Source organism: Hemicordylus capensis, chromosome 5 (assembly GCF_027244095.1).
Source record: "Hemicordylus capensis ecotype Gifberg chromosome 5, rHemCap1.1.pri, whole genome shotgun sequence".
Taxonomy (NCBI): domain Eukaryota; kingdom Metazoa; phylum Chordata; class Lepidosauria; order Squamata; family Cordylidae; genus Hemicordylus; species Hemicordylus capensis.
In genome coordinates, this window is record NC_069661.1 from 46,732,921 (window position 1) to 46,748,376 (window position 15,456).

A 15,456-nucleotide genomic window follows, 5' to 3' on the forward strand; every position below is an offset into this window, starting at 1 on the left:
AAATGCAAGGATCTGCAATTATAACATGACCAATTTTGTGCCTGAGCCCTAGTGGGTTTCTTCCAGCTCAAATTAAATCCTGACATTAACTGCTTTGTCTTTGTATCATGACTGTAATGTGAATGAGGGCATTCAAAGAGTTTGTTTTGATTTACCATGCACCCTAAAAACATTAGTGAATGGTACCTCTGCTATTGCATTAAAAAGATGCAAAACTGTAGATTTGTTTGCCATTTCCTTAATCTGTTGTTAATAAACTTGAAAGAACAAAGGCCTGTCTAATAAACACATCAAACTAATGGGCACCGAAGCAGTTCAGAGGAGCGTTTGTTGTTTGGTGTTTAGATTTCCATCAAAATTAATCAACAATAGAGGGGGCCAGCTGTATTTATTAGCAACACAAATCCTTGTGATTCAGTGCCAGGGTCCTTTGAATCATTCCAGGGCATGCTGGCAGGGATACAGGGCTGATAAATACTTACATCCTTGTGTTTGAAAGAGGGGGATGGAGGAGGGGAAAGGAGGGGAAATACAGCCCAGAAAGCAGACTGCACAATTGGCAAAAAAATTCCCAAAGAGCCATTTTGAATTCTCTCTCTATAGCAAACCTATGAATGGAAAGTAATTGATTCAAGAACAGTGGAAGCTCTCCTATGCGCCACCTCCCCCCTGCCCCGTCTCTGCCTGGGCTGCCTTTGGAAACTTTTCAGCCGTGCAGATGGCTGGTCTGCATAATCCAGTCTGGTTTTGTTCTTCCTTCCCCTCTAGGCTACTCCCCTTTCCCTTAAACTTTCATTCTTCTTCTTCTCTCACTTTATTTTCTTATGTGGAGTTGGCTGCTGCTGTGGAGATTGCTGCTGATGGTGTGTATGCCAGTTGCTTTCATGCTCCTCAGTGAAAATGCAACTGCTGTATTCTAACAGTTCATTATCAAAGTCTGGAACCCAATCTTGGTGTTTAGAAACTCAAAGTTGCTTTTTAGGAAAGTGAAGTCTCATTGTTTGGAGGCGGGTAAGGCAGGGCCAGCTATTGCTATTTCAAATGTCCCCCAGGTTTTCTCTTTCTCTAAGGGAGCAGTGCTCTTTCAGAGAAAACTTCATTCCCTGGAATGGCATCTTTTGTTGCAAAATATTAACCCTACAAAATTTTGGCGTTGCCTTAAGAAATTAGTTCAGATTCTATCTCAAGCGCTTTCACTTATAACATTAAAGGTCTTGTTTCTGAAAACGTTAGTCATGCTGAAGTCCTATCTAAAGAAGTCAGTAGATTGGATTCTTGAAGCTGTGGGCAGAAGGAAAATAACGGCTACCACTATTCCTCAAATGCTTTCCCAAGAGTTCATGCCTCATGCAGTAAGGTAAGTTCTCTAGCAGTACTTTTGCATTCCCTTCCATAGAAAATTCTGCAGGAAGTCACAGATGCTCTTGTATAAGCAGAAGAACTTATTTGGGCTGCTTCACTTTCCCTTTGCTGTACTGTAGCACAAGGTGTAATAAAACATCTTATGCTACAGTACCATTATCTTCCATTAATGGAAGATGCCTTTTACATGGGCAGCTTTAAGTCCAAACGCATATGTAAGGTGCCTGTATTAGTAGATTAATGAACACACATAAAAAGATTATGGGTAGCAGCCAGACTAGTACTTCCATGAATGGAACTTTCCTGCTGATGCAAGGTTGGGAGGGGACATTTTCCCTGCTACCTGCTTCCCTTCACATCCCCCTGTACTCCCCCAAAATATGATCCTGATGGGGGACTATCAAGAGCAGATTTTTTGGGGGGTGGGGGTGAACTGGGAGCTGCAGAGGGCAGCAAGGATGGATAAAACTCAATTCTTCCCCTTGCCTTGTAAAAGCGCAAGTCTTCTGTTCATGGAAGTACTAATCTGGATATATATTAACATCCTATATTAACACCCACCAAACCATCTAAACTATCATACTTTGGACACATTATGCGAAGACCCAGCTCCCTTGAGAAGTCCCTAATGCTGGGGAAAGTTGAAGGAAAGAGAAGAAGAGGACGACCAGCAGCAAGGTGGATGGACTCGATTACAACAGCAATGAATGCACCAGTGAGAGACCTTGAAGGCCAAGTTGAAGACAAATCGTCCTGGAGAGAATCTATCTATTTGGTCACTAAGAGTCCTCTCCGACTTGATGGCACTTAATCAATCAAGCAAACCATCTAAAAACATGCCATTCACACTCCCAATCCAACCATCAGATCCCCAAATCCAGTCCAAATAAAAAGAATTTTGAACACTTCTGTGAGGTGGAGGGCCTTAGATTTCAGTGAATCTCTAAAAAGAGCCAATCCTATCACGATAAAGCAGCCACCAAAAATGTCCCTGTGCATGTCATTCCTCCCTTTTCATTACTTTATAGTGTGCACTTTGACTCATTTGATTAAATCAGGTGAAGTTAGTTATTTGCTTATTTTAAGCATTTCTATCTGGCTTCCCCACTGAGACTGGTTTTCAAGGTGGATTGCAATTCATATTAAATGACACAAAAATACATATAGAAAACCAGCTTAAAGCAATGCAATACTATCTAAAATTCAAAATGTGCAGAATACCAGAGGTAACAGAGGTGAAATGATAAGCAAGGCCATATTATTTGTCATCAGGAGAACAGCACACTTCTTGCCTGGCACTGAAAAGTAAAAAAGTTGGATGTGCCTGGGAAGGGAGTTGTACAATCAGATACCATCACAGAAATGGTCTTGTCTCTGATAGCCAGGTGTCTCACTTCCATCAGGAGCTAAGGCACCAGGTAATCTCAATAAATGGAGACAGGCTAACTAAGGAGCAGTTATTTCTCTACAATCAGAATTGCAGCATGAAATCCGTAGGCTGATCAACAGACATAGAGCCTAAGGTTTCTGGATGAATTACTCTGCAGTATGTAATATCTGAAGAGTTGCAGATCTGAAGTAACTAGCTGTAATTTTATCTTTTCCCAATTTCTTAAATCATTCTTTTACACCATTATACCAAGAAGCAAGCCCATCTGCCTTTAATTAACCTGGGGCTTTTACGCACAGCAGGTTTTACCGTGGGTTTACGGGGAGGCTTTACTGTGAACTCGAAGTTGTCCCCCCAAACCGACACAAATAGTGGATTTTTTTAACCCCGGATATAAATCAGGTTACACTCTAATGCACAATGAAAAACATGAATTATGTGTGAACTGCTCCCCGATAACTCACGGGGACTTTGGGGTAAATCTAGCTGATATGTGAATGCACCCCCTCCATTCTAGAGGCGATCCAAGTTAAAGGGCTTCAAAAGCCCCATGTGAAAAGCTTCCTGGCTGATTAGAATGGAAGATGGTGATGTACATTGCAAATTAGTTAGAAGCGGTTCAATCTAATTTCCTGAAGAATATATTTCATGTCCCCAGCTGCATTCCTAGGGCGGTTCTATGGCTGGAAGCAGGGTTGCTCAAAATAGCGGCTAGGGCTTGGATTATTATTTTTGAATTATGGCTTAAGCTGATTTTCCATCCCGTTGGTTTAGCTCCATTGGTGCTAAAGGACGTATATCACTCAAGGTGGGGAAAAGGGATGGAGGAAAGGCTATATTATTATCATTTTTCTGCCACCACACTGCTAACCCTGGGTTGTGAAAAGGCCACACTCAAAATAAGGGAAAGAATGTATGATATGGCAAATTGATCAGGGCTCCATTCCAGTTGGTGTCTTTTGGGGCAATCAAATTCTGAGCTTTACCCCCGCCAACTATTTAAACCAGCTAACAGTCCCAAAGTACTGCTCAGCCCTGACACTGGCCCGATGTAATGCCTTGTGCACAGCTGTGTTGGAAGGGAGATATCAAAGAATTCGATATGGAGAGCATATTTGCCCCTGTGGCTCTGGTGAGATTGAAATGACAGCTCATGTACTCTTGTACTGTCACTATTACCATGATATTCGGCATAAGCGCATCTCTTCAGATATTAGCTCATATCCAGGCTGTACTGATTCCTTTTACCAAAATTTCCCTTTGGCAGATCAGAATGACTCTAGATCCTATAATGTGGCTAGGTTCTGCCTTATAGCGAGCAAAATTCATTTAGAGCTCATTAAGAACTAAATATTCTAAAGCCTATATGTATATTGCCTCCACTCGCTAGATATGTTGCTGCCGTACATAGTATAGAATTCAATATGGTATGATTTTTAACACCTCTCTGTATCATCAATTACATAATTTTACTGTCTTCTTACCTTTATACTCAGTGTCATTCTGTTGTTAGTGTTGGCTAACATTTATACATAGTTTTATGTTCATACCTGTAGTTTTAACTTCTAGCTTCTTTGACTTACTATACTAAGTAATTTTATAGAGACTTTTTATTACTTTGTAGGAGTAGATTAAACTGTTTTTGTCTATTTTGCTGTTATGTTGGTCAAAGACTGAAATAAAGACTATGCTATGCTATGCTATTGCAAACTGGTTGTGTGTCATTTTGTAGAATTCAGTTCAGGATGAATCTGGAAGACCCTGATCTTATGGAGCTTTTCTTTTCTTAAATAAACTTTCCTTCTCTAAGACCTCTGTACATGTGCAGCTCAGATCCCCGTGGAACTCTGCTCTGCTGAACCAATCACATGTCAACGTTTTACAGTCCTGCCATAGGGATTACATCAATGTTTATAGTGCTGGCACTTGACAAAGTAAGTGCAATTTTTCAGTCAGATCTGTTGCACTGTACAGTTGCCTTTAAGATAACTCATGGCACACCTTTTTGAAAAAGTCCACTTGCAGTCAGTTCTAATTACAAGTAATTCAAACCAGTCATCTTGCCAAGTCCCCATTAATTTAATTAGGTAGCTCCTAAAAATAAACCCAAAGGGTTAGGAACGTTTTTAATTATAGTGTATTTATTTTTTAAATTTATATAACGCCTTTCTGCCTAATGCTCTCAAGGAAGCTCACAAGATAATTTAAAGACACACTATAAAAATATAATTCAATATATGATGATACAGTAAAACCAAAACACCATAAAACCACAAAACAGAAGTCTGAAAAGGAACTGTGCAAAAACACAACCCTCCCTAAACCAGAAAAACTTAATGAAATACAGGCTGAGTATCCCTAATCTGGACATCCGAAATCTGGAATGCTCCAAAATCCAGAAACCACCAGCTACCTGAGGTTATCTTAAATTCAATGCTTATTCATTTTAATACTTTAAATAAAACCTAAAAAAAAAAAAATACCGTGTACTGTAACCTTTTGTGTTTAGACTTGGATCCCATGCCCAAGATATCTCATTACAAATATGCAATATTCCAAAATCCAGAAAAGTCTGAAATCCAGAACACTTCTGGTCCCAAGCAATTTGGATAAGGGATACTCAACCTGTAGAAAAGTCATCTAGAAACCAGGAGGGATGGTGCTGTATGAGTTTCACAGAAAGTGGCAGCTGGTGCCCACTGAGTCTGATGGTGGGGGGTGGGAGGCAAAGCAGGGGGTCCTCTGTGGCAGGGTTGCCCTGCTCCCCCATCTTCTGATTTCCAGCAGGAAGCCCCTCAACCAAAAAAAAAAAAAAACAAAAACAAAAACCCACAACCTGAGCCAGGGAGAATTTCTAAGTCTTGTCTCATTGGCAGTGGAAACTACCATGAAGGGAACAGCAAGCATGATGAGGTTATGTTGTGTCCCTTGGGGGGTGGTGGTGGTGGGGTGGTGGGATCAGAGGTGTATCTAGGGAAAATAGCCCCTAAGGCAAGCACTGAAATTGCGCCCCTTGTCCAAACATCTGACACCCATCTTTCAGATAACTTTACCATACTGTCAGCTGAAAAATACAAGTCAAGCTCATCAATCTATTAATATTTCAAAAACTATTTAGCAGTGGACATAGCCAGACCAAAAAATGCTGGAAAACTACAAATTTCAGTATGCTGGGGCTCATGAAATACCCAAATACTATGTGGAGGTGTACTTGGAAAACTAAACAGAAGTGCCTGTCTAATTCTCTACTATGCATTGTAGCATCACTATTACATAAGTTTTAAAAATAAATGGAGAATTTGACTTTTCCCAGATACTCTGAAAATAATTAAAGGATATACAGAGTAAACTGTGTCACTGCTTAGAATATATTCTAGTATTTCAGAAAGACAATTAAAATGAGAGAAAGAGAGCAAGAAACTCCCAGTGGGCCTTAATACTAAGTATTTCACACTGATTCAAAGAAAAACTCACCATTAATAGCCATATTAGCAAGACATCACATTTAACTCACTTATCACAAGAAGCAAAGTAAGAGCAAATGAATACAATCCTAGCTCATAAGCTTCAGCTCAGTATTCACAAGCCCTGATTCTCTGTACATAGTGCCAATCTGAATATGTGTACAGTGACATATTATATTAATTTTTTTTTAAAAAAATCTTTTTTACCTGTAGACCCTTCATGGGGCTCCCTAAAGGCCATGGGGGGTTTGCAAAGGTTACCCCTCCCCCTGTTGGCCTCTAGGGCCTCACAGGGACCATTTGAGCATGTACGGTGGCCATTTTAAAAACTTATTTTTAAAAAAATGGCCGCTGAAAACAAAATGGCCACCATGCATGCTCAAATGGCCTCTGCAAGGCCTGGCATGGCCTAGGGTTTCACAGAGGACATTTGAGCATGCACAGTGGCCATTTTGCTTTTGGTGGACTTTTTATTTTATTTTTAAAAAATCGCACCCCCCTTCAAGTGGCACCCGGGGCATGTGCCCTGCCTGCCCTACCCTAGATACGCCCCTGGGTGGGATCCTGCCAATATTTCCTTTCATGAGGTTGCTTCCATTTGGATGTTGCTAATATTTATTATCTTATATAGTACTATCAATATGTGTGACACAATTAACAACTAATTAGATTTTCCCAGCAAATGTGCGTCTTGAGAAATAGCTTATTCAGGCTAATTACTTACATGACTATATTACATCTGGTTTCAGGCTATAGTGCGAGTGCATGTGAAATAGCCACCTGGTTGAAGGTAAGGAGATCTGGATCTGGTCACTTCTTGAATGGCAACATGCCTTGGAACCCTATATATGTTGCCTTGAGTTTAACTATGGAGTTTGCAAAGGAGGGTGTTTCTGATCCCTGCCCAACCCTCCTGTAACATTCCATGCCACTCCAGATTATCCCCTGATCCCCAGGAGCAGCTTTGAAGAGAGGGGCTGCAGTAGAGAAGAGGAGTTAGGGAAACCCTCTTGCATGAGCAGAACTGCACTTGAGGTTCTCTGGATTCCACCCAAATATATTTTCAGGGATAGAGAAGGAGACACACTTAATGTGCTTAAACAGCATCTTAAGCCAGAATTACTGCTATGGCCTCCCTCAAGGATCTTGGTATTGTTGGGATACTATTTTCTGTGAAGAGGCTAAGTGGCTCTAAAAGAATTTTCAAGGTTTCACAAGACTAAAGCTGCCAGGAGAGATGACATGACCTATTAGGCCTGTGCACGAATGTGAAAGTTGGGACTGGGTCTGAACCAATCCAATCTGACCCCTCAAATGTCAGTTCAGGGTACCTTAATTTCGAGATCAGAATTGGGATTGGGTTCGGAGTTGGACAAAGCTTTAATTGTTTTTAAAGTAACCATGGATACTCACTAAACCTGGAAGAAAAGTAACAGAGAGTTGCACGGGAAGTGATGTAAAACCAGAGAATCTAAGGGGAAGTGATGTAACACTAGAGAATCACAGAAGATACCTGGGAATTGGCTGCTTGTTTGTGAGTTAAAAATGGGCTAAAAACTTTTTAAAAATTGACATATGCACAGGCAAGTAGGCAGGTGGTCAAAAGCGGGCAGAAGATAGCCCCTGCTCCAGCCACAATCACTAAAAGAAATAAGGAAAAAGGAGCAGACTTTCATTCCCATTTGGAGCTTCATAAAGCTTCATTTTTTTCCTGAAAGGGATCAGATAAGTCCAAGCAAAACTGGGGTGTTTAAGTTTGGTTCAGACTCTCTCTGAACCTCACCACTTTTGGTAATATTGGACCATGTCCAATTTTACCAAGCCAATTTTGCACAGCCCTATGACCTATAGCTCTAGTAATGAAAGTCAAGTAGCACACTGAAAAAATGGGACTACAACTAAATGTAAAGAAGACTAAACTAATGACAACGGGTACAGCAACCAGCCTCAGAACTGACAATGAAGACATTGAAGTGGCGGATAGCTTCTGCCTTTTAGGATCAACCATCAACAGTAAAGGATCCAGCAGTCAAGAAATACGCCACAGACTAGCACTTGGTAGGGTTGCATTGAAGGCCTTGGGAAGGATATTTAGATGCTGTGACATACCTACAAAGATTAGAATTGTTCAGACAATGGTTTTCCCCGTGACACTCTATGGATGCAAAAGATGGACTTTGAAGAAGCAAGATAGAAAAAGCATTGACACTTTTGAACTTTGGTGCTGGAGAAGACTTTTGAGGATACCATGGACAGCCAGGAAAACAAGCTAATGGATCATAGAACAAATCAATCCAGAATTTTCACTCGAGGTACAGATGACCAGGCTCAAACTAGCATACTTAGGACACATTATAAGAAGATTCAACTCCCTTGAGAGGTCTATAATGCTGGGGAGAGTGTAAGGAAAGAGAAGAAGAGGACGACCAGCAGCAAGGTGGATGTACTTGATTACGACAGCAATGAATGCACCAGTGAGAGACCTTAATGGCCAAGTTGAAGACAGAACATCCTGGAGAAAATCTATCTATGTGGTCACTAAGAGTCAACACCGACTTGACAGCACTCACTCACTCACTCACTCAATCAATCAATCAATCAATCAATCAAGACCTATACTGAGTTCGGACCAAAGTAGATGTTCAGGACAACCACGTGTTTGTTAAATGTGCTTGCTTTGTTTGCCTATGAAGTGGAGATGAGAGGGTCTACTTTCTATACTAAAAGGCGCATGCATGAGAAGGGAGTGAGATCCACCCTCCCCCATCTAACTTCTCTGTACTCCACTGCTTTAAGCAGTTGTCTCATTCCCCACCTTCCTCCCCTGTGTCAGAGATAGCTGGGGAAGATCTGCTTAAGAGCAATGAAGCATGGTAAAGTGGGGGAGAGTGGATTTCACTCTCTATCCCTGTATGCTCCGTTTGATATCAGAAGTAGAGCCCTCACCCCTACTTTATATGTGAATGGGGCAAACACATATTAAACACACCCTTGGTTGCCCTGAAGGTCTACTTTGTCCCCCAGCCAAATAGGACATTTGGCCAAGGTTGTCAGCCCTGACAGCAGCTTGACAGGCACAGTTCTTTCCTTAGCTCTGCTAACTCCAGTTCTTTAACTGGAAATGCAAATAATACGGCCCTGGGGAAACACTTCCAAGACAATCTGTTTATGACAGACTTTGATAGTGTTGCTGTTTCAACTGTGAGTTCTTGGGAAATGCAATAAGGGAGTCAACCACCCGATTTATCAATTCAAACAACGCCTCCAAAATATTTGTTTTGTGCAAGTCAGCTGCATGACATTCTGTGAATGGCAGCAAGCAGCAGTGTGTCATAGGATTTGCTGAAAGCTGATAGGAGGTATATGTACTCTTAATATTTGGAGAGAGAGGCGGAGGAGAGGAAAGTGCCCTGCGACTGCCTTTGCCATTTGTCTACTTCTGGTTCGGCTTGCTGTGCTTTGCAGACACACAATAACAACTCCAGTGGGCCCAGGGATCAAATGACATGCTGCTAAAGGATTAAGAGCAATTCTATCCTCTTGGCATGGGCTTTGGAATTTTCATTAAAATGACCTTGGGTGTGGTGAGAAAAGAATTTAGGCTGCACTGATCAGAAGCTAAATAGCCTACCTGCAGAAAAAACAACAACAATGAAAGGACTCCTTCAAAATGATACTTACTTGGGCCTCATTTAGTTCTTCTCTATGACGGCTGTATGTTGAGATATGGAGGAAGGGAATAAATAGTACTAGGAGAGGTGGCGGAAGCGTGGGGTAGGGAGAAGAGCTGTGGCTTGGACAAATGGAATACAAAAGATCAGCACCTTTAATATTGTAGGTGCATAGGAATTGTTAAAACTAGTTGTTGCAGTCTTAGAGCAGGCAATTTAAATATCTGAGATGGAATCTAGAAAGGGCACTGAGGTTAATAGTACAGCCAAAGTGGAGTTTAGCGGGGGGATGTACCAAAGAAAAGAAAAGAAATTTAATTTTAAACTGATTAATTGTTTTTATCCTATGAGATTGTTTCAACTTTTCTATGAAATTGTTTTAATTGTTTTTACACTGTTTTATATTTGTTGTTTTTAAATTGTGAACACTGTACATATCAAGTGGCATATACATATGAAAAAAATAAATAAAATAAATAAAGCCATAATAGCATACTGGTTAGAGTGTTGGACTAGAACCGGGCGGTTCTTGGGACGGCACAGTTCCTCCCTGCCGCCCCTGCCCCCATCGTTGTTCGTCAAGCCTGCAACTGAGAAGAGCTAGCGGCGCGCATGCGCCCTTCGTGGCGTGCGCTCGTCTCTGCCGCTGGCGCGCGCACGCCACATACGTCACACAGCGCACGCACGCCAGCGGCGGAGACAAGCGTGCGCGCCACGAAGGGCGCATGCGCGCCGCTAGCTCTTCTCAGTTGCAGGCTTGACGAACAACGACAGGGGCAGGGGCAGCAGGGAGGAACTCTGCCGCCCCAAGAAGATTTTTTAAAGCACCAGCGCCGGAGGGGGAAGAGCGGTGTGGGGGGTTAAGTACTAACACCCCCCTTAAAGAGAGACTCCCCCGCCCTTCCGAACCGCCGGAATGCCGAACCGGTCCGGAGGGCTTTTCAATTGTGCCTGAACCGAACCATGCACAGTACTAGCGAGTGGGAGGTAGGAGGTGATGGCGGCGGGCTGGATTTCTGGCTGGCCCGCCAGCCAGAAACTGTGAGCGGGAGAAGAAGTGGGCTGCTCCTGCCAGTGGGTGGTTGGCCGGCTGCCAGGAGCTACAGGTGGCGGCGGTCTGGGCAAGCCGCCAGGAAGTACAGGCGGCGGTGGGCTGGGCTGGGCTGGCCGCTGGGAATTGGTGGGCAGGAGGAGGTAGCGGGCTGGCTTTCCGGCCGGCCCACCAGCCAGAAACCATGGTGGTGGGGGGTGGGGAAAGTGGGGCGGGGAGAAGTGGAGTGGGGAGGGAGAAGCGGACTGGCGGAGGCGCAGATGCTCTGCGCCTGGCCCAGCTAGTATCCATTATAGTATCCATTCAAACAAATATGCATTTTTGCTTGCAAATTCTGTTTCTTTCATCCCAAGTTTGAAATTGTCTTCTTTTATGGCATCTGTTAGGCTGACTAGTCTGTTGGATTCTGGATCCTTCTCTTTGCCCATTTTGAAAGCTGGGATTTTAGCCTGTCCCAGTCTTATGTCATCTATCTATCTATCTATCTATCTATCTATCTATCTATCTATCTATCTATCTATCTAAATTCTGTAGCACATGATATAGACATCTCTAGGACATGTATAAAGTTAAAACATAATGAATGTAAAACAATATAAAACAGTTAAAATTCACAAAACTAAACAAATAAAAAGAAAAGATAAAAACATTAAATATATTTTAAAATTTCCGTTAAAAGCTTGGTGAAACAGGTAGGTCTTGAGGGTCTTCCTAAAAGCAAGACGAGAAGCAACTGCTCTTATTTCAAGAGCGAGTGTATTCCAGAGCCCTGGGGCAGCCACAGAAAAGGCCCAGTCTTGAGTCGCCACCAAATGAGCTGGCAGCAATCATAACCGGACCTCTCCAGCTGATCTTAATAGGCGACAGGGTTCATGACAGAGAAGGCGCTCTCTTAAATACTCTAGACACAAGCCGTTAAGGTAATAACCATTACTTTGTATTTTGTTCCTACCTATTCTCCAAGATTTCTTAAAGATGACAGACAAAGGTTGTGAGAGTACACCAGCATGTTCTTTTCAAACCCTACGATGTAATCCACTCATCCTTGGAAACTTACATTCATTTAAGGTTAGATAGGTGTTTCTTGACCAACTCCTTTTCCTTACCCCTCATATTTGCTCTGCTTTTGTGAGGTTGCATACGGTTCTACTTTTGGAACAAGACACAGGCAAATTGTCCTACTGAGCATTTCAGCTTCTCTTTCTTGCCTGTTTACATTTTAGTATCTTTATTCAGCAGCAGGCCTACATTTTCTCCCTCTTCCTTCCAACGTACACAAAAAAGCCCCTTTTAGCACCCCTTAATAGCCACAACTTGTCCCGGCTTCAGCTTTCCTGACACTGGCTGGCATCCAGAACAGTGGCCTGAGGATGCAACAGGAGGTGTATTGGGGGAGGGATTTTTGTGGTTCTCCCCTGCCTCCTGGTGTGTTCTTTGCCTTCCAGAAACATGTCGTGGAGGGTCTTGCCTGGTACTTAGCAGAGTTTGCCTTCCAACAGTTCAGGGCATTTGATGTCCCCCACTTCTACTAACTGTTGCTTCCTTGGAAGATGCATGACCCCCTCCCCCCACCAAAGGCTAATCCACATTCTCTCTTTGATGTGAGAGTCTGTATTAGACTCCAGCTACAATCAACCCACTCCCTGCCCCGCTCCGGTTTGGTCTTTTCAATTTATTTTTACCTAGCTGCTCTTTCCTGGGCTACCATCTTCACTCAGATTTCTGTTTTAGTGTACACATTTTTGACATATAATGCTACTCCCCCTCACTTCTTGTTTTACCTATCTTTTTGAACAAACTATAAACTTTAATTGCTACATTCCAGTCCTGGGAGACATCCCCTCAATTCTCAGTTACACATATCGAGTTGCATTTACCTCCCTAAATTAGGAATTCATGCTCATCTTCTTTATTTCCCATACTCTGTGTTATAGTGCTCCTGCTACTATTTTATTGTAGGGTTAGCTAGGCAGCCCCACAACATCCCTGGTCTCTGCTATAGCACCCAAGTCTCTATCTGTAGCAGGTACCTTTGTATTTACCTTTGAGCTTTTGTCTCAGTCCAGCAAGGATTTAGTTTAAAGCCCACTTGATCAGGTTCACCAGGTTTCAATATTTTGTGTAGTTCTCGTGAGGTGTAGCCCATCTACCAGTAGTTCTTCATTAAGGAACTTTAGATTTCATTAACACATTTTAGATTGTAACCATCAAGAATACTTGAAGTATTCTTCTCTCCTTTTGTAGTCTATTATAGAAATAATGGACAAGAACACCGCACGAACCAAAAATTGTGGTTTGGTTCGGATTCAAACTGAACTGCGTGCTGTTGAACTGGTTTTGTCGAACTGACCAGCCGATCCAGTCTGTTTGACCTAACTGGTTTGTCGGTATGAGTGGCTAAAACTTGGATCTAGTGAGGATTCCCCTTTACAAGCAAAGGGGTTGGGGGCCTGGGAATGCAACCTGAGAGGCGGCCGGGTGGGGGCTATGAGAGAAGTAGTAGGGTTCTTACCTAGCTGGAGTGGTTGCCAGCACCACTGTGCATTGCTTGCCCCACTCCCTGCCCCGGTGCAGCCCCAAGCCTGTGATACCTTTTTAGCAAGCCCCCAGTGCAGTGGTGTTGTGGTTCTGGCCTCTGTGGATGTGTGGAAATAATATACATGGCTGTGCTATTTGCGCAGACACCACACAAATGCATCCATGCATCTGCAGAGGCCAGAACTGCACCGCTGTGGCACGGGTGGCTTGCTAACAAGGCATCATGCATGCTTGAGGCCAAACCAGGGCTGGGGTGCAGAAGTGGTGGCAATGGCAGCCGTGCTGGCCAGGTAAGAACCTTACTACTCTCACCACTCACGCCCAGCACATTTGCTGCCAAACTGGTTTGCCTAAACTGGGCTTGGTTCAGTTCGGTTTGCAAATGAGCCACCAAACTGGCCTGGTTTAAGGCAAACCGGTACGACAGTGAACAGTTCGTGCACACCTGAGTCACATGGTCCTTCACTTTCCTTCCCAGAGCCTCCTAGTCAGAAGTGGTATGTTCACAGCTCTGCTTGGTTGTGTCATTTGTTCCCACATGGATGAACAAGAAGGAATATTGATTATTTATTTATTAGATTAGATTAGTGGATTTGATAAGACTGTCACATCCTGGATCCATGCATGATGGATGCACACTTCATGAGCTAACAAGTCCAGTTGGCACACAGCTGCTTTTATACTTCTCAGTAGGGAATAATCAACTACCACCCCTGTTCTCCTCAACTTCGTGCAGGTGGTGGGTGAGTCATCTCTGTGCTTCATGGGTTAAGAGTCTTACTTTCAGTCCGACAGCAACAACCAATATTCCATTGGGATGTTCAGAGCTACCATTATTGGAAAGATACTGAAAGCAATTTCGTAGTTCCAGTGATTCAGAATGCCTTCTGATTCTCCTGCTCCTGACCATCCATTTCTTCCATATAGTTAGCTCCTTCACAGCCTCCTCTTGCTAATGTCCCCTGTGCCTGTCCTACTCTACTGTGCCTGAACTACTACTCCTCTCAAATGGTGTGGAAATTCACTCCTCTTGTCTTATTACTTTCTGTTCCAATCAAGCAGCCAGCTTATACTTGCCTAAGATCCTATTATGTGGAGACAATTTGATGCATGCCATAAGGTGCAAGCCTTTCACTCCATTGGTGGAAAGAGTGTGGTGTGTCAAGAATCCCAAGCCCTGGTGAACTCATGGCAATCCGTGGTGTCATCAGCATCGGTGTCATGAGAGAACATGAAGATGAGCTGCTTACCTCCCTAGATCTCAGCCTGCCCTGCTGGTGGTGAGAGCATGGAGTGGCAAAAAGCGCAAGTCGCAGTTCACAGTTATCTTGAGCAACTTCAGAAGAGACGAGTGGGAGAATATGCTGCTTTCACCTCCCAAGCTGCATTGACTTTATGGGTTTATTCAAAGTTTGCATTTGTATTGGAGATAGTGCAAAGATATTTGTAGGAGAAATGCAAAAGCAATTATAAAGGTCAGTTGTAATGAGAATAAACCTCTTTTCTGTCTTGTTCCATAGGACCCTTTTCTATGGAATATATGCTACTTGCACAGTCAAGCTTACAGTAATTTGTGTCATTACTCATCATTTCATGGGAAGCATATTTTAGTTCTACAAAAACCTGCCAGCATTTGCCAGCTAGTGCTAACACAGAAATTAAACGGCAGTTTGACTCCATTTAAAAATGAAATGAGCAGAAATGAATAATATTCGAAGGCAAAATCCTACAAATTTCAACCTGTAATTTTATCTCCCTTTTGCAAGTATGTTAATAACAAATGCAGTTACATATATTTAATTTCTTCAACTTTCCTAGAAGTGTAATCTATGCAAAATGACTTTTCCTGTCAATGATGGGCCTTACCGACTAGCATTAAATGAAGTATATATCATGGGGTGAAAAATACGCATGAAGGAACCTTTATGTTTGCATATACTTGCATATACATATACTGCCCATTCCTGTCAAAAATTTAAT